This window comes from Mycteria americana, chromosome 2 (assembly GCF_035582795.1).
Source record: "Mycteria americana isolate JAX WOST 10 ecotype Jacksonville Zoo and Gardens chromosome 2, USCA_MyAme_1.0, whole genome shotgun sequence".
In the NCBI taxonomy this organism is placed as follows: Eukaryota; Metazoa; Chordata; class Aves; order Ciconiiformes; family Ciconiidae; genus Mycteria; species Mycteria americana.
The window spans coordinates 128,319,627-128,339,893 of NC_134366.1; the positions used below are offsets into that span (position 1 = coordinate 128,319,627).

The 20,267-nt window shown below is 42.5% G+C and overlaps 1 protein-coding gene across 24 annotated transcripts in view; it reads left to right on the forward strand.

Annotated features, from left to right (window-relative positions):
- DTNA (dystrobrevin alpha) overlaps positions 1 to 20,267 on the forward strand; it is a 234,206-nt gene that overhangs the window by 54,643 nt on the left and 159,296 nt on the right. For 3 of the 24 annotated variants that reach the window (XM_075494578.1, XM_075494583.1, XM_075494577.1), the window contains one exon: positions 3,544 to 3,617. The exons of the other annotated variants lie outside the window; for them this stretch is intronic. The gene's annotated coding sequence lies outside the window, so the exon portion shown is untranslated. The remainder of the gene's footprint in view (positions 1 to 3,543; positions 3,618 to 20,267) is intronic. 24 annotated transcript variants of the gene reach the window in all.

Consider the following 20,267-nt stretch of genomic DNA (forward strand, 5'->3'; position numbering starts at 1 on the left):
AAAACAGGCCGTTGTGAAGAGGAGGCCAGTAGTCTCTCTTCTGTGCCATAGGCAAAGAGAAACATGTCTAAAGGGAAGCAAGAAAGATGAGGTAAACCCTAGGAAAATGTTATCCCTGAAATACGCTGCCAGTGGATCTTGTGGAGTCTCCATCACTGGAGGTGTTAGGAATGGCTGTAATAAACACAAGTGAAGTGTATCTGACTTTATCTCACAGTGGGAGGTGGATTACATGTCTTTTCTACCATCCTTATGATTTGGTGATACTGGTGATAATACTGCACATGGAATTATTTTCTTAATGAAAGACATGCTTTCTAAATTCTGGTTGGAAAGATCTTTCTGCAGAGTGGGATACGTTTTGCTGAGGTGCAGAGGCACTTAATCATCATATAATTTCCTCATTTTGAAATGTTCCTTAGGTAAGTGGTTAAGGCATAAACAGCTGGCTTTGCATTTCAGCTCAGATATCGTTGTCCTGAAATACTTGGGGACATCACTCTGTCAGCTGGCACTTGACAGTCCATCCTAAATTTGAAACACGTAATTGGATTCTTAGGATGAAATCCGAGTCCCCTTTGAAGTCATGGGTTTTTATACGGTAAAAATTTCACACTGAGGACAGAGTGGTGTCCACTTGTATGTGCTTAGCTTTACTGTCCTAGGCAGGCCTGTTGTTTTCAGGACAAGGATATAAGGAGTGGGTTGTAAGAGCGTGTAACCTTTGCTATGGCAAACATTTGCTTGCAGAAAGGGGCCTTTGGAGTGCTTGTGTGGGTGCGTGAGAGTTTACAACAGGCATTACGTGAGGTGAATTAATTACTTTTTCCTTTTTTCAGATAATGTCAACAAAACTAATTTACACCATCTGTTCTGAAATAGAGGCAGTCAGTAAAAAAGCAACACCTCTTTTTTATAATTTCATTTGATAAGACTTTAGGCTTTCTATATTCTCTTTAGTGTAATGTAATTTTTTTCCTTTTTCTGTTTGGTAGGTGGGTGGAGTTCCCCCCAAAAATGTGTTTTTTATTGCCAATGGCCTTTAATTTGCATTTAGTATTCAGATACTATAACTGCAAGTTAAATGTTTCTCCAGCTACTGGTTAATCCCTCCTGATGAAATGCATGCAGAGAAGTCTCCAGGTGCTCTGAATTGGAATAGTTCCACTGAAAATACTCTGCCTTTGTTTGTGCCAGTATTAATTCAGAGCAAGTTCACTGTTCACAGTGTAGTTACGTTAGAGTAGATGATAGTCAAAATTTCATCCTCAAAAAGAGATCACATTGATGTAAAAGCTCAATGTGAATCTCAGAGCTGAGAGTTAAAATTTTGTGCCTCATAATGTATTGTTGCATTTCACATCCAGATTTCTTTGCAGGCTTTTCTTAACTGTGCAATGACGTGCCCTGTGTAGGAATTGCATGCGTATACCTGAGGCTAGAATAAGCCCTCAAGGAAGCACAAACCCCAGACTTTAGGACCACAAATATATCAGATGTTAATAACCTTACAATGTTATTATAGCTAACACTAGAAACATAATTAAATTGGAATGATTTGAAACTGCCATTAGGGGGAAGAAAACAGAGGAAAACAGTTTCATCCTCACAACATCATGTTTTCATTGACCTACTTACAGTAGGGAAGAAAATGTGTCCCTTCCTGTTACAGCAGAATAGGTTTGTTCAGCAATTTTATAATGCAACTGCGCAAGAGGAGACTGACTTTCCTAACCACTCAGGAGGATTTGGAAAGGAGAGTAATGTTATTTCACACACTTAATACTAAGACGTGTAAGTTCCTGTCCAAGCTATAATGTTATTAATCTAATCAATCTGGCAAAAAGTGCTTTGACTGAAAAAAAAAGGAAAAAAAAAAAAAAAGACTTGTATTCAGAGGTGAGAGGCAAAGGGCTGTGCCGGGGCTGCAACTGAGCAGAGGAACCTTTTATGGGCAATCACATTTCCTTCATCTTTGTCTTCCCTGATGCAAAGTCCCTGCCATCCCCGAGACCCGTAGACCCCTTGCCTGGCATCCCTTGCAGCTGAGCAGCCCTGCCCTTCGCACGCTGAAGGGAATGGCTGCAGCATGCTTTCGCTTCAGCAGGACTTCTCTTGCGTGCTTCACATCAGAGAATTACTGAAATGCGTGAAGGGATGGTGTAGGGCCTGGCCCTATTGGGATGCGCAAACTCGCACTGACGCTGCGCGAGTATGGGTATGCAGCCTTCGGGACCACCGGGCTGGAAGTGGAGAAGTCCTGAACATCGATGCATGGTACAGCACTGCCTCTGCACATCCAGCGCCCCTACCAAAGTCACCGAGCAGGGGGCTGTGGCTGCAGAGCCCACAGTGCCTAAAATACCCCTGGAGAGAAATCCCAGGTGCTCTTGCTTCTCCACATCTGTCCTGCAAGCAAACAGCATGGGACACAGGTGTCCAGGTTACTCCAGCCACAGGGCATGGTGGTGCCCACAGGTAGGCAGCACGCGTTGCTTGGGGTGCAGCCCTCCTCCTCTGGACTTGTGCATGTGGTATTTAATGTTTGCTGTCTTATGCCTGGGTTAATAAACCATCTTTATCTGAAAATAAACACCTGCAGCTAGTCCTTTCTAGGCTGCTCAGGTCACATTCATCCACAAGGTGTTGTTGCTAATTTAGTATTGTCAGAGGCATTAGTCACTGCCATAGTAGCTTAATAATGCGCGGTAGGAGCCAGCTGGTAATTAACAAAGTAAAGATATCGTATACATTTTCCTCAAATATTTCATATGTAACAAAAATAATTAGAAGCAGAGCACTTCGGGTGTTTAAAGCTGTTATGTATATTTAAAACATCTCGCCATGTTAGGAAATTATTCATTCTTTTAAAAAAAGTCAGCTAGGCCTAATTTTGCTGCTGTCCCAGGATTCATAAATACACACATAAGAGTGGTGAGGTAGGGAGAGAGTCCTGTCTTTTTTTAACCCTTTAATTAAAGGGTAAGTGATGCCTTGTTTAACGTATTCATTCCAATGGCTGTCTTCTGTGCCTGTTTTTAGGAGTGGCACAACTTTGTAGATCTCAGCTGCCCTCTTTTGCACTTAACTTCCTTTCATGTTAGAATTATCTTGAATTGGAAGGTTATGTGCACGTGTGTGTGCGATGCAATCTGTTGGAAAGATGAAATCAGCTTTTAATTGAAGCGAAGGAAAGACAAAGCTAACACAATTTGTGTTAAACTGCTAAACTGGGAAAAACACGACAGTACGAATGAAGGTGACAATGGGTTTCATTATGTAGTGTAAGTAAAATATCCTAGTATGTGCAAGCTTGCTTTAACTCACTTGGTGTCTCCTTATTTTATCACCAGATGGTGACCAGCGGTTTCAAATTAAGATGCTCTCAATTACCTGTGTGTAATGGTTGAGCGCTAGTGCAACTTTGATATGTCTCCCTTCCATGCTGCTTCAGCCCAGTACTCCTTGATCCTCCTGCATCCTGAATCCAGGACTCGGCTCTGAGTATCCCAAGCCTTTGACTCTGCTTTTTCTCTGGGGCAGGATCTGATCTGAGCACTCTGAGGCAGAAGAAGCAGGGAACAGAGCAAGCGATCGGAGGAGCATCATTTCTACGGGTAGGGTGTGGTTAACTGTCTTTGTGGGGAGCGCTTGGGTACTGGCAGTGGCTTTGAGAAATATGATTTATGTTTGAAAACTTTCCTCTTGGAGAGAAAAAAATACTGTTGAAAATGTGAATGGGTGCTTTTTGATATAGAGTGCAAAGTCTTTGTCAGACAGTGACAGAGTTTCTATTCGAACTTTGAACTTGTGGTACAGATGTGAGTGGCTGTAAAATGCAATGAAAGGCAGAGGAGAATCCGCCCCATAATACCTTTGCTCTTTGCTACATTTATTCACCTCCACATTGTTTGACGGAAGAGCAGTGGGGATTTTGAAGAATGTGTTTCTGAAGCTTATGAAAGAAAAGGAATTCCATGTGCAATTTCTGTTAATATTTTTAGCCTGTTAGGGTCAGGCTCAGGCGTTTGGAGTGCGTCTTAAAACCTTTTGGTATTACTGCACAGAGGGTAGAGGTAGAAAAGGGTTATTAAGTTATGCACACAATGCTGTTAACAGTGTAGATTTGTTTTGTGCACCCTGAATTCTCTTTTGTTGTTGGGGGTGGCTTTTGATTGGGGGTGTTGTGGTTTAACCCCAGCCAGCAACTAAGCCCCACACAGCAGCTTGCTCACTTCCCCTCCAGTGGGATGGGGGAGAGAATCGAAGGGTAAAAGTGAGAAAACTCGTGGGTTGAGATAAAGACAGTTTAACAGGGAAAGCAAAAGCCGCGCACACAAGCAAAGCAAAGCAAGGAATTCATTCACTCCTTCCCATGGGCAGGCAGGTGTTCAGCCATCTCCAGGAAAGCAGGGCTCCATCTCACATAACAGTTACTTGGGAAGACAAACGCCATCACTCCAAACGTCCCCCCCTTCCTTCTTCTTCCCCCAGCTTTATATACTGAACATGATGTCGTATGGTATGGAATATCCCTTTGGTCAGTTGCTGTCCCAGCTGTGTCCCCTCCCAACTTCTTGGGCACCCCCAGCCTACTCGCTGCTGGGGTGGGGTGAGAAGCAGAAAAGGCCTTGACTCTGTGTAAGCACTGCTCAGCAATAACAAAAACATCCCTATATTATCTACACCGTTTTCAGCACAAATCCAAAACGCAGCCCCACACTAGCTACTATGAAGAAAATTAACTCTGCCCCAGCCAAAACCAGCACAGGGTGTTTTCTAGTAGTGCTTTGTACTGGCTGTTGTCTCAGCAGAAAACCTTCACTGCTTTTACTGTATAACAGTAGAGCATGAAAGCCCGGGCAACACTGGAGTCACATAGCATGCAGACATGGTGAGTGAGTGATCCTGCTGACCGCACTCGGGATGGGTGAGAGCAGACATCTGAGAGGGCAGGCAGAAATATAGGAACTTGCTGCCCTTTACCTGCAATCCCACAGCAGTGGTGAGAACAGTTTCTTTGCAGTGCTGCCAACGATCCTAGTCCCTCCGCTGTCCAGGCAGGGGAGCCTGTTGAATGCACCGTGCTTTTCTTTTTGCTGGTGTTTCTGGATTTTCCCCCAGTGCAGCCCAAGGACAGGGTTTGGGGATGGTCCCGTGTGGTTCTGCCCCCAGCACGCCATGGGGTGGCAGCTGGGCAGACACATAGGGACCTGGCAGGGCTGCTGGCATCCACAGCTGAGATGTAGCTGGAGTCTCGCCTGTGCATCTCTCCCAGTGACAGAATAGCGTTTCCTAGCGCGGGAACTGGTCCTGCAGGCAGGGCCTTGCAGGACATCCAAGGATTATGAGGCACTTCAAATTTTACTACAATCAGCATCAGAGAAAATCTTTCACATTTTCCATCCCCCTGAAACCCTTCATATGCACAAACAATTACACTGACTTCATAATGATTATGTCCTTTTAAACTGCTGTATTAATATTGGTACTAGATTTTTTAAATTATTTTTTAGCCTTTGAGTTAATTCAGTTCATGACCTTCACACTTCAGATTTTGAAGTGCCATTACATCCCATAGAAGACTAGATTGCTGTTGAGGGGAATGAAAATAAATACCGTAGCAAGGAGAGAAAGAAAGTTTTCTTTCTTCAATCTGATAGTTCATGTAATTGGGCAAGGTAGGGGGTGTCTTTAATACTTGTCACTCCCTTGCACTGATGTTTTTGAAATATTTGGACACAAGTCATGGAGTTTTCTGTTCTCCTGGAAATAAAGACAGACATTCAGTCTGAATCTCCTTAGTTGCTACTTTTCTTTTCTCACATTACCTTGCAGGTTAGTATTTCTGCAAAAGAGACTACACATAAATCTCAGAGCAATTTAAGCTGCAAAGATTTCTCGGTTCTCTAGTTTATTTTGGCAAAATAAGACATATATAGCTCTGGATTAAAGGAGCATTGTGATACTTGGATATTGCTTTCAAAGCATTGGATTTCAATACAGTTACTCAAAAATAAACTTTGTATAGGTGAAATATGTTATTTGCTGCATTTCTTTTATTCTGAACAAGTCTATAATTTTTATTCTAGCTGTATAATTTTCTGGGAAAAAACCCTTTACTTCTGACATGTTTTGTTCAGTGCTCATTGCCTCAATTGTTTAAGTCAGACTTAGGCTGTCCTCTTCAGTTTTTATTTTTGTTTGATATTTGGGAAGCAATAAGCTAACCTGTGTGTTCTGTGATCAGTCTGGATGACTGAGTAATTCCACAAAGACTACCACTCACCGGCTGGTCACTACACTTGTAATTTACTTTTACCAAGATAAATGCCAAAAGCCCAGCAGCTGAACAATTTGGTTCCGAATGCAGATGGCTAAGCTGGAAAACCATTTATTTTGTAGTTTTTAGCACTGACAGGTGAGATTCAGAGTTCCTGCCAGGGTTGCACGGGCAGTAGTAGAGGTGCTGCAGTCGCTATTTTGCTTGAACTTGGAGGTGAGCAGAGTTGTTCAGCGCTCTGCTTACCACATGCTTAGAGAAAGTATTTCCTTTTATTTCAAACAGCCAAGCAAAATGTCATTCCCAGCCACTGCCTCAATGTCTTCCCTCACTAAAGCAAAACAACAGGTGTCTAGATCCTGATGTGCCATTTCTGGCACATTTTGCAGTTGTTTTCTGCTTCTTGATAATACCGGGATATGAACTTGAGGTCATTACAGCTGCTCTGGCTGCCTCTCTGCTCACTGAAATAAAGACTGCCTGGTTTAGTAATTACTATTTGCTGAGATTGTTTTTACATTGCATTTACTCTGTTTATAGGATCCCAAACACTGTCTGTAAAGATCTGTGTTTACATCTTGTAGTGAGAGTCTCCCTGCTGATGGGAACCCAGGCATGTATATGTATATAGTTTTGAAGCAAATGGTTGTGGTGATAAGTGCGAGCTTATCCGCTCAGCCTGTTCATTTGAATGTAGCCTTCCGCGATTAATTGCTAGGATGAAAAATTCAGTCCATCCTTTTTAGAATTACATGTGTTTATTCAGTCCATTGTTAAAGCTGGTGCCGTTATTCATGCATGATTTTTGCTTCCATGTAAGTTTTGCTATACTTTGATCTTCTCCTGTAGCACCCGACATACTTTTAAAAAGCACTTCCCCAGAAACTGTTATTTCACTGTAATTATAAAAGAACATGCATATGAATCACAAATGAGAATATTACCCGACTAGATGTTCCTAGAAACAGGAGAGCACTTACGTGCAATACAATACATTAATCATTTATAAGGAGTCAGCTATTAAAATGATTTTTTTTTTAATACTGTACATTGAGTGCAAAGATGATGTGAAAAGCCTTTTCACTGAAGATGTTTGTGGGCTTTTGAAACTTTCTTAAGTTTCCATTATCACACTCTTGCTGCAGATTTGAAAAGGGAAAGCTCAAATATACTAGTTTGGGTGACTCCAGGTTAATGTATCTCTAGAGTGTGAGTATATATGTATGCATGTGTATATACACATATGTACATATAAGTAAATGTATGTGTACACATATGGGAGTGTATATTTCGGCCCCATTTCTACAAGCTTTTGTCTTTAAGGGAAGTCCACAGTGTGCTTAGTGCTTCTTCATTTCAACAGAACTCCTCATGGGCAAGGGGTTTGCCTGCTCACACACTTTCACAGTTGGGATCTGTGGTCATTGTAAGCATATTTCTCAAATGAACGTAACTGATAAATCTAGCTGATAAATCTATCGCTTCTTCACAAGCCTTTATCCCTGGGTTGGCTTCAGATGTACGCATTTCTAAACGTCACCAATAACAGAAAAAGAAAGGAAAGGAAAGGAAAGAAAGGAATGAAGAAAGCTTTGAGCAATCTTGTTTTGAATTGCCTGCGTGAAGGTGTAGTGTCCCCTCTCCCCTTTGGGATGTAGGACGTGTCTGCAGACGGCAACACGAGCTCCCCTCTGTCCCTTCCCCAGGCTGGTGGGATGTGCTCCAACACCAGCCATGAGCTGCAGAGCTCACTTAGCACCACACTGTGCCCAGTGATGATGCACAGCATATTAGCAACTGCTGAAGCTGGAACCAGATTAGAGCTGCCTTGTACCTGGGCAGCTCAGGGAGGAAGCAGAGAAGTTGGGGTCTGTCCGTGGTGGCCCATGGAGACGTTTCCTGGATGGTGCTTGTTCGCGGTGGAGGTGGCAGGGCAGGAGACCTTTGAAGCACTTCTTGGAATTTGAGGCTAACAGGGTCTGGTCTGACTCCTGCTTTTGGAGCATGATTATTATTATTATTATTATTATTATTATTATTATTATTATTAAGAGGTCTCTCACCACTGGGCAGTGATGCAGAGCACCGTTCTGCTTCCCTGGGCATCTCTCCCTCAGCTCCCTTGCTTTGGGGTAATAACTGGGCAAGGGAAAGAACCTGCTGTAGAACTGCAGTTGTTTTGAAGCAACTTTGCACCACAGCAGTAGAATGAAGGTACAGTCTGGATCACTTTAAATTCCCTTGTTGATCTAGGAAACAAATTGGAAAGGAGAGGTGGTTTGGGGAATTAATAGCTTTTAAATAAAGAGCAGAATTTTCCAAATATTGCAGCAAGTGGCAAAAGCAGCAGGAGAGAACAGATTTAACGCTTGGAAATTATCTACTTTTTTAAGTGCTAAAGTTTGGGCAAAAGAGATTGCAGTTCTCCTAGGAAGAAAAGTCTGTGTAATGAATAGTTGGTTCCCACCTAAATCCCTTCCACTCTTCATACTGGAAAATACAGCAGTTGTGATTCCTGTAGCAGTATTTAAAATGACAGGCATATTTAAATCTGAGTTTGTCTAGTGAAACTTTGCTAAAACGATCACACCAGCATGATGATACCATGAAAGCTTTACAATTTAAACCAAATCTTTTTTTGGATCTGATGCCATCCTGAGCCCCATTGTGGTGAAAAACCCAGGTGGTTCTTGCTCTGTGCTTCCAGATCGATCTGTAGTGATTCTTCTTTTTCTCCCTTTTCCGTGACCACTCTGTAGACCAAGGTGCTGCACATCACAGCCTCTCTGATCGAGGAGTGATGAGAGGAACGGCATTCCCCCTCTTTTCACCTGGCCAGCAGCAGTCTTGAATAAACTGGATGCATGTGATTGTGGGGCAGGGAGGGGAGATGCTCTTTGACGGAGACCAAAGTGAAGGTATCCCAAGACTGCTTTGTGCTTTAGCCTTCCTCATGGGGTCAAACCCGAAAGGAGATCAGACTGAGGGTAGGAAAAGAAACCCCCACCTTGCTGACACCCTACTGCCCTCTGCCCTAATGGCTTTTTGGGAAAAGACATCCACTCATTCATAAATTCATTAATTTTTCATTCATAAAATAACCCTGTTCCATGCTCTAGAAATATTGGCGGTGGTGGACAGTGCATTGCGCACATATACTTTCCATAGCTTTAGATGCAATATTACCATTTGTGTCTGATTTTGAGAGATGCTGAGCAGCTGTAGCTGTGAATGAAATCCATGGAAAGCGTACATGGGAATCACACTATTAAAGTGTAGCTCTCTTTACCAAGTTGCTCCTGTTTTGCTTTCAACGCCAGACCTTGCCATTGCACTTGCAATTCAACTGTTTATTAAAAGTGAACTCCTTATCTTTTGTCTCCTATTTATCAAATATTGTACTTGTAATTTATCCTTGTTTTGTGCTGTCATATGCAATTCGTGATCCAGAACAACAGTTCTTCTGACCCTATAGAAAATTGATGGGTAGAACTGCTTGGAAAATAATCTCCCCTGGAAATCTTATTAAAAGTAAAATTCAACTTGTTATTATGAAATTGACAGTCCGATTCATTCACCTGTCCAGGGCAGAATGGAAGGTCAACTAAAATTTGAACCCTTGGTAAAGAAGTGTCACTTCATATTAGTGTAACAGGCAGTCCAAAGACAGGATCATACATTACTAAAGGTAAGAGGTGCAAAAACCCACTTACAAATTTAAAAGCAACATCCTGTACGAGTATGATTATTGAGTAGGACATTGGTATTATAATCTTCTAAATGACAGCTCTATCTGACTGTAATTCACGATGAAGTAAAGAGTTGCTGGTGTGCCAGGAGTTCTCTTGGCCTGATGCAAGAACTTTATAGCTTAACTTTATGACCCCAGGAAATTAAATACATTATTGCAATTCTAAATCCAATCTTTCCCTGCCTGAAGATACTAAAATTTCTGTAATACCCACTATTTATTACACAATGGACACGTAAAAATTCTAAAACTTTGCTCGCTCACACACACACACACACACACGCATTGAAGCGGCTAAGAACGTGTTGCAAGCTACTTGTTTGTCGTTTTTAATTTTGGAGTTAGCAGAAAATAAAAAGTCAAGCTGTTAAACCTCCACCAGTTTTCACTTCATTGGAGTTGTTCTGAGAACTGCAAACCATACGTTCAGAGATTGACTTCTAGGCGTGATCTTTTGTGCCCTACATGTGTCATTGCAGAAATATTTTAAATTCATCCGTCAAATTAGGAAAGGAGACTTCAGTGCCGAGAGCTCCTCGTAGTCCCACTGATAGATCTGAGGTACAGTACTGACCATGCCATCATTGCGTCGCTCTGGAAATGCTCGTTTACTGCCTCGGAAGAAGGAATTGTTTTGCTCCTCTTTCTCTGAAGGTCGGTTTGTGTGAAACCTGCTCCATTTTTCCTTTCAGCACACAAATAGAATTGCCTGTTGCTTGTCCAGGTATCCTCTTTCTTGCATCTAATCCGAGCACGCATCTCGGGTTTCTTTTTCATCTGCTGAAATACGACTGTGATAAAATTATCTCGACAGCCTGTATGGCTCCACTTGCCTTTAAGCGGCAGCCTGACTGGCTGTGGGCTTCAGGCACATGACCTTGGGAGAGGTACAAACTATTCACGTTGTGAAAGCCTTCTGTACCGGAGCGATGTGCGTGTGCACGTGTCTGATAGAGCTTTGTGAGGCCATGGCAGACACAGGAAACTGTCCTTCGGTGTCTCTCACTGCCAGACTGGCCACGGAACAGTTTTTCTGGGCTCGTCCGAGTTCAGCCGGCAGCTCTGCCTCCTTTCTGCTTCCCTCCTCTCCTTATTTTTCTGCTTATTATCAACTCACTGGAGGGTAGTTGATAATGTAGTCTGCGATAAACAAAACACATAAAGTCCTGACTAGGTAATAGGTTGGTAGCACCGCCAATTAGGAAAGTTGCCCAGCAGTTCCCATTATAGTACCCTGCTTTTCAGGGTATTTGTGAAACTTTTAACATTTGAGCTGAAATTTTTCAGGCCAGCTGTTTTCCTCAGCCTGAGTATTTTTGGAATATTTCAGCTCAAGTGATTCAGTCAGACTGAGAACAAGGCTAGCTGTTTTTTTCACCTTAAAAGAAAAACTCGGATATTTTCTTTGGTGTGCTTCAGTATTCTCGTACTTTGGAGCGAGGATGTAAACTTCAGCAGAGCACATGACCTTTGCGTGCAGAGCACTTCTGTTATTTGTCTCTGTGCAAATCTGCCCACATTTGGCCTATGCATTAGCCCTCGTGGGCGAAATAAATCCAGAGCAGTTTACCCGTGCTGAGAACCAGCTGTGGGTGAAGATCTTTGATGGAGAGCCTCCATGCCTGCTCCTGGCACCCACATCGTTCCTTAGTCCTGGAGCACCTGGCAAGCTTTCTGCTGTATTTGTCTTCACGCAGCTTCGGGAGACAGAGAGCTCCGGTGTCTGGTTTACAACAGACCGTTGCGCTGAGTGAGGAAGTGGTTGTGAAAAGAACTGTGTACCGAGGAGTCAAAGACTGTACCCATAAGTCTTACACACGAGGGCAATGCTGCAGTTTCACGGGTAGCCTGAACTTTGGCATCTCCTGTCTCTTAAATGCTAAGGCTGCTAAAGCAAACAAACAATGTAACATTTTTGTTACCTAATTCCTCTGGAATAATTCTGCATATAATGTGGCATTGCTCCTCGTTTTGTTGAATAAAGGTGACAGAACCTCCAGTGCTTTGTAGTAGTTATGCTGCTTAGCATTCAAAACAACCTTGATTGAGGATCCCAACGTAATTTGGGGCTTCCAAGTATTACCCATGTGAGGTATGTGTAGCATATACGCTTCTGGCAGCTCTCCGGCAGGACAGGCAGAGAGGGGGAGAGGGACCCTTCTTGTTTTCGGGCAGCACTGTCTCAGGTGAAAGAAAGTGGCTTACACTCAAAGTTCATTTCCATTTTGGTTTATGAAGAAATGCTTTTCAAAACTGCTAGGTTTCTACCATAGGTCCAACCCTTAGCTAAACAGATCTCAGAGGGGAAAAAAACAAACAGAAGGAAAATAAATACATGAACAGTTTGAAACCTTAGTTAGGGAGCATTGGCCATTATTGAGCAGAAAATAATCCTGCTGTCATCAGTGTGTGTGATGTTAGGATTACACCTCTCTTCAGCTCTGCATTTTTTTGTTGTTGCTGTTCTTTGTTAGCAATCCCCCTTTCCTTCAGGAAGAGCCTTTTGATTCAATTTCTGTTTTGTTCAGTGTGGTCAGATGTTATTTCCCACTTGTTAAATGCCCCATGCTTACTGTATTTTATCTACATGAATAGGTTTGCTTGAGAACAATGTGCAAGTTGCATGATGGGGGGGAGCAAAAAGTTAATATTTTTTACTGAGCTACATAATACTTTTGGATACATTTCTCTGTTGATCCCCCAATCCTCTTACATCTGCCTAAATAAATTCTTTGTCATGGAAAATAACTTTGCAATTTATAACACTGTGAGATCACTTTTCCCTCAAAAGATCTTACTTATATAGTCCTTTCTTGCTTTCAGAGTCACTGCTCCTGCTCCAGTTTCCTCCCTGGTAGTAATCGTTTAAGGATAAACAACAGGAAAAGTTTGCAAGAAATAGTGTTTTTTACAAAGCCAACTTGTACCTGTTGAAAACACGAACACAATTCTGGCAAATGGGAGTGGTGGCATCTTAAAGAGATACACAGATCAACAAGTCCTCCCCCCAGTTATCTGTAACAAAAAAGCTTTGGGATTTTTTCTGGTCTCTTTCACAAGATTTTCTGTGCTCGATTCTCCTGCCTTTCACCTCACCTGGACCTCCTGTTTCTTGATTGCTTGATGAGAAATATTCTGGCCAAGGCATAAAGAATATGGAGAGGGTATGAATACATCTCAGTGACTCCACCTCTACAAACAGTTTCCAAAATTATAAAATAATTCATCAGCTGGACAACTAAAAAAAAAAAAAAAAATCCATAGTTAAGTGGTTTATTAAAGGCATGGCCTTTTATTAATGCAAGGCAGATTTTCCCACTATGGGGAAATACATGTTTGGAGACAAATAAAAAGAAGAAATCCCACATCCCAGCAATTTGCTCTAGACAAAGGTTGCCTTCCTGACTTCTTCAGGGAAACAGTCCATTTCATGTACTGTAATTTGTGTGTTAAACCACAGGCCTTGGTATAGCAACCTATTAAGGGGTTCAGAAAGCTATACTGAACTCAGTCATTATTTAAATGCGCTCTGGGCTTTCCTACCTGGATAAATGGATTACCAGCTGCTCAGACAAAAATAATTTAATTAAGGCAGGAGAGTAACTGGTAAGTTCCATGGACAAACTTATTTCCCAGGTTTTAGATAATACAGGAAAATTGTGAACTTTGTGTTACAAAAAGGAAAGATGCTGAACTGAACAAGCTGATGTGCAGATACCAGCAACTGTGAGCTTATATTGCTGTTGCAAGTGGTTTCGTGTGTACAGAAATAACTGCTGTGCAGGCCAGGCTGGGTGCCAAAGTCATCTTCTCTGCTTGTATGGTGCTGAGGCTGCCAGCGCTTACACCAAACCTGACGTAGCTGTTGGCATAAGCCTAGACTAGCAGTGATCACTTTAATGTCTGAAATATAATACAGCATATAGGCGACTCCTTTACAAAAAGAGCAGCAGACATACGAATCCCTCTGTGTCCGTGATGAGAAGTAACAGATGGGCGAGGAAGGCGCCGTGTTTGCTGGAGGCTGGAGAGGTGAAGGGGAGGGCAGAGCACAAGCATGATATTGCTGTTGCTGTCCTGCCACGTACCAGGTGCTCTGACCAGAGCCCTACCACAGCATTTTGTTTGCAAGCAAAATTCATGTTTCTGTGTAGAAAAGAGGTTAGAAACAAAGGCTTAAAAGAGAAAAAAAGCGCCGTAGATTCCAAAAAGATTTAAAATCTTGGCTGCATAATTGCAAGTAAAAATCTGTGACAGTTACTCTCCAATCATATGAATCAAGTGGCCTTTAAACAGCAAAACTGTTTGGATGAGCAGCTGGGAAGTGGATTTAGGATGTCAGCTCAAGTGGGCTCACTCTAGTGACATTAAACACAGCTTTGGAGATGAAACTTTGCCTCTGGCTGCGTGCTAAAGGAAGTAAAACTCCCGCTCTCAGATAAAATATGTAGTTCACAGGATACATGATACCATGAGATGTGCTGCTCGTCCCAGGAATTCGCACCTTAGGCAGCAGAACAGAAAAAACATTGTAGGCACTGCACGAAGAAATAGATATGGCTCATTCACAAAAAGCGCCATTGCTAATGTCATCAGTTAATAGGCAGCACAACATATACCAAAACTACTACTTTGAAAAACACTGTGTTGTTTGAGGTTTTTCTTTCTAGCTGGAAGGATGTGATACTGTCAGTCCTTCTACACTCAGGAACAGAAGATAATATTTTTGAGAACATACTCTCCTAGGATTTTTCCTGCCTTAGTACCACCTCTATTCATTTAATAACCTCTATTTGGAATTAAGGATACTTGAACGTAAAATATTGATTCTTAGAGAAACTATTAAACTGAAGTACCTTTTATGAGGCACAGCAGCCTTTTATGAGTTCTGTTTATGCATTGTCTAGGCTTGCCAAAGAGTTTTGTTTGTACATATCCCAGAGCATGGCAATTTCTTGGGCAGGGATGGTTTCTGTCTTCATTTCTTGCTCCAAGCATATGGTCATTGCTAGACAAGAAGGCCAGAGTTTGCCCCAGTCAGGTTGGATTCTGGATGCTGAGAGCACCTTAGTGTGCATCTCATTTAAAAAAAAAAATAGCATGGACACAGTGAGTATAAAGGATATGATCTTTATCAAAGTAGCTTTAGGTCTGAGCAACCTCTGTCAGGATTCTCGCTTGTGGCTATGGAGGACGTGTATTTAAGACAGCAAAGAAAGTTGCAGTTCTTTCAGATAAATCAGCTGGTCTGATTACCATTATTATTATTATTATTTTAGAGGGGAAAGGCTGATTTTGAAACCTGAGCTTCTCTAAGCAATGTGTCAGTTTTACATGATTTTGGAAAGACCTCTGGCATCCAGATTCATATATGTAGCTGAAGAGGTAGAGACCTCAACATACTAAATAGCTCACTGACTGAGACACTGAGGCTACATCTATTCTAGTAAACATGCCACAGAGATGCCTCTGGCACCGAGACAAACTAGCATGGCACAGCACGTGTCCATACCGCTGAACTCAGTCTCCAGAGTGGGGTGGCCACAAGCAAACAGCTGGCTGGAAATGTCTCTGGCCCCTGCAAACTCCCAAACTGTGCCCAGGAGCCCTTTGGAGGAAGGAGGGCTGTTTAGGGCCAAAACCGTGCCAGGGATCACTGTAATGCTGTAGCGGTGTAGGCAACAGCTCCAACTCCCAGGAGCGTTCCCTTGCCCAGTTTCACTTACTAATATAGACATAGTCTTATCAGGGAGATGGAACCAAATAAAGAAGAAGCAGTGGTTTGGTTGCCGTCACTCGCCATCATGTTGCAGGCCGTTGGTTATGAACCCCGTTGCACGCTGTAATAGATTATTCAGTAACTCTGGGCAAGCTGCCTCCCTAACAGCTCCTGAGTTAAGTTGGAACAAATCTGCCCTGGGAAACGCCAGAGCCCAGCTTGACTGCTTGTCTTCTGCTGGGCAGGATCTTGCTATCAGCAGTGTTTTTCAAGAGACATTACACTTTTGCTTTCAAAAGCGATGAAAATATTTGTGGGGAAATCTTGCCATTGGATACAAAAAAGTTTGTCTCCTGGGTCCAGCACTATAGTCAGTGTGCTGCAGTAAATCACTGATGCCCTAATTTCTGGCTTGAATTTTTTTCCGAATTCCTCTGTATCTGGCATACTGTTTTCTCTGTTTACAAAGAAGTATTTGTATTGGTACCTTTTATTGGTACGTCAATGCACATAACGTGGTGATGTTACTGTGGTTTAAGTAGCAACATGTAGCTCTGCTGTCCCGGAGATGCCAGATACTATTGCTGCCCATGTGCAAATAGCTAAACAATCTGGATGGGAAAATTGGTTTCAGAGTGATACTGAGCTTCCAGGGATTGTCAGCATCAGTCCAAATTGATCCAAATTTTGTTGGGATGTGCTTGTATGTAGGTGTGAGAGGAATCACAGTCAGGAGGTGAACTAAAGGACTGGTACTGCTCAGCTCTGATTCCTTTTCAGAGGAAAGTTTTCCTGAGTCATGGCTATAAAGGAAACATTTGTTCATGTGCACAATACTAAGCAGACAATTCATTCCACACAAACTCTTAAAATTAAGGGCTTAAGGTTTGTATCCATTTCTAACTGTCATGTGAAGATCTGTTTGCTGGTTACCCACCTTGTTAAAGTAGCTGTATTCAAATACCACAATAATGGGCATCATCGGAAAGTTTAAATGTAGTAGAACTGCCCATTGTTCTGTTTGTACCTGGTTCTCTGATATTATCCACAATATCCAAAGGCATGAGGAAAAACAAACACATCTGTGTAGGCCAGCTGAAACTGCTGAGCACTCTGCAGTTTAATAATAACAATAAACATGGTGACATTTTTAGGGAGGTAGATTTATTTCTTTTCTTAGAAATAAATTCTGCACTGAGTAAGCAGGCTAGTTCTGTAGTTTCCTTAGTATAAATCAAAAATTTGATTTGACATATATATTAGATTCATGCTTTGGGCTAAAATTTCTAGTTTAATTTGCAAATATTTTCATTTTCCTTAGGGACAAGAGTCCTTCTGGTCATCCTCCTTGAGTCTTTTAATACAGGAGCTTTGGTTTCCAGTTCAGTGTTCGTAGTTTCGTGTTTCTATAGCTAGTACTCCTATGATGTGATCAAATGCATTTTAAGACGTCCTGATAGCGGCGATTCTGCATGTAAATTGCCATCATTGGGTTTTTGAAGTCTCAGGCAAAGCAGAACTGTGGAATCCAGCTCAGGATTTGATCCACGGCCTAATATGGATGTAGAATGTCTCTGGCTTCAGCCTCTCCGAGCACGTTCGGAGCCTGCCAGGATCTCACTTCAGACCATTTGCATGATGAATTCATCCTAAGCAGTAAACAAAATGTGGTTAATGCTCTAAATAGACTGCCCCGTTTCCTGGGTTCTCTGTGGTTCAACTGTTATTTAACTTCAATAACATGATTTTTTTCAAAACAGAGAATTAGCGTTTCAGCTTTTTGTTGCGTCCATGCAGAGCCATAGAGCAGAACTGTGGCACTGTGAAACGGCTGTTTTACTTAAAAACTAAACTTTGAAGATCAATTTAACTCTTTTTTAATGTTGCTATTTGTCCTAGCATTTACAAATTCCCTGCCTTTAAAGTTTACCCTGAGAATGATTTTGTAAACGTAGTACTATCATGCTAGAAAGAGCTGAGCAGTTCCTGGGTTGGACATCCGTAGTCCTGGGCAAGTGGCTCCGGGTGGCCCTGCTTGAGCAGAGGGTTGGAGCAGAAGATCTCCAGAGGTCCCTTCCAACCCCAACCACTCTGTAAGTCTATGACACAGTTAAGTTGCTGTCTCCGTGAGGCTGCTCCCGTTCCTGTGAAAGCAGCCACTTGAACATGGATGTTAGCCACCAGAATCGGACAACTTCATTTTTGTATTGTTTATAGTTGCCAAGAAAGTTGATTAAAAATCAAAATCTCTCTTTGGTGCCACTCCAGACATGCATGGTGGTGTTTTCTCCTTAGGAAGCCTTAGGTCTGCATTCTCTGACCACAGTGTGTGGCCATATGGGTTAGCTGGTGGTGGGAGATCTGGACATTACCCAACAGCCCACCTTAGTGGTTTTAACAAGTAGTATTATCTGTAGGAAAAGTCCTGTGGGTCCTAGGGAATGAAGCAGTGCTTTCTACTTTCTATAAAAATATAGTTCAGAAAGAAAAAAAAAAAAGGCATTCCCTCTGGAATGTTATTTCTGGCCCTTGTTTGTTTGTTTTGTTTTAAATGGAAGGTCTAGAGGAAAGAGTCTGGTTTCTCCGTTTCACCCGATTTCCTTCGATAGGAGGGGTTCTCTTGCTAAGTTTTGTCTCTGATGACCAGTGCTAGTAACCAGCTCACCAGGTCTCCCCTGTTCTGCTCCACAGAGTCACCTGAGATTCACTAGAGAATTACACAAGCTGCTTTTTCTGGAGGCCTGAATTACCTCCAGAGAATTGCCAGACCTTCCCAGATAGTAAGAAACTCTTCCATAATTTCATGTGGGTGATCTCTGACCACCGTTCATCATGTGTTTAACTGTTGTAGTTGCTTTCTGCTGTTGTCCCATGTCATGGAATTATTGACCACCAAGCCCTGTTGGTGTCCTCAGCATTTCATTTGTAACAGCACTGGGGTCATTGCCCAATCTGCCTAACTGCTAGTAAGGCCAAATGGGGGGGGGGGGGAGACGACACCCCCCCACCCCACCCCCCAGACAGTAAGAGCTCAGACTGGAAAAATGTATGTACATTGTTATGACTGAGATAGAAAATATGTTATTATTTCTGCTGCTATCCCCAACAGAATTTCCCCAAGTTAATTGTTTTGGAGATGTGGGAACGTAATTTTTTTATATGAAACTTCATCTTCTTCTTTAAGAAAGTAGTTAATTAACCCTTGAAGAGTAAATGATTTGCGGGAATGCACTGCATTTAGTATTTTTGAGAAATTTAGATGGATCTAACTTAATCTTAGACTACTTCTCTCATCATTTCATTCTGTTCCTGGTGTACCTTTAGCCACAGACTGGACACCACTGAACATACTACATTACTAGCACATAAATGCTTCGGCCAGAGACCTAGTTTACTGTGAAGACTATGAGACACTCCAGAAAACTAGCAAGGAAAAGTGGGGTGGGGGGAGAGGGAAGTGGTAAAATTTGTTTGTCTGTGTAGTCCTTGAAAATGGCAATGTAGTTCTTCATTTTGTCCAACCATTACTGAGTTCTTCTGTCACACTGGGGGTACCCATAGCGTTGTAGGTTACTATTTCATTTTTCTCTTGTTCTCACTGATGTTCTTGTAAACATGTAGGCATGTGCTTCACTCTGTCCAGGTAATTAACTCTGCCTAGTAAAGAAGTGTTCAAAAGCATTTCCTAAACATCATGTTTCCTCCTCAGATTCCTTAAATTAGAAGATATTTATTAGGTACCCTCATTCACTAATACCTCAGTACATGGTCCCTTATACATCTTGCAAGATAGCAAAGCAATCGATCAAAAATACTCATCCACAGATCCCATTCTTCACTGTTTCTCAGTGGAAAGATTTGGTACACAAGAACTAAATATAAGAATGCCAGAACTATCATTTTCATTTAACAGAAGTTATTAAAAACTTAAAAACTAAACTTTGTTTTAGTTTTTAAATCCACCCGAGAGTGCTGAAGGAGCTGGCAGAAGAGCTCACCAAGCCCCTTTCCATCATTTACCAGCAGTCCTGGCTAACTGGGGAGGTCCCTGCTGACTGGAGATTAGCTAATGTGACGCCCATCTTCAAGAAGGGCCGGAAGGAGGACCCGGGCAACTACAGGCCTGTCAGCCTGACCTCGGTGCCGGGGAAGCTGATGGAGCAGATCATCCTGAGTGCTATCACACGCCATGTAGAGAATAACCAAGGGATCAAGCCCAGCCAGCATGGGTTCAGGAAAGGCAGGTCCTGCTTGACCAACCTGATCTCCTTCTACGACAAGGTGACCCGCCTAGTGGATGAGGGAAAGGCTGTGGATGTTGTCTATCTAGACTACAGTAAAGCCTTTGACACGGTTTCCCACGGCATTCTCCTGGAGAAACTGGCTGCTCATGGCTTGGACGGGTGTACTCTTCGCTGGGTAAAGAACTGGCTGGACGGCCGGGCCCAAAGAGTGATGGTGAATGGAGTTTACTCCGGTTGGTGGCCGGTCACAAGCGGTGTTCCCCAGGGCTC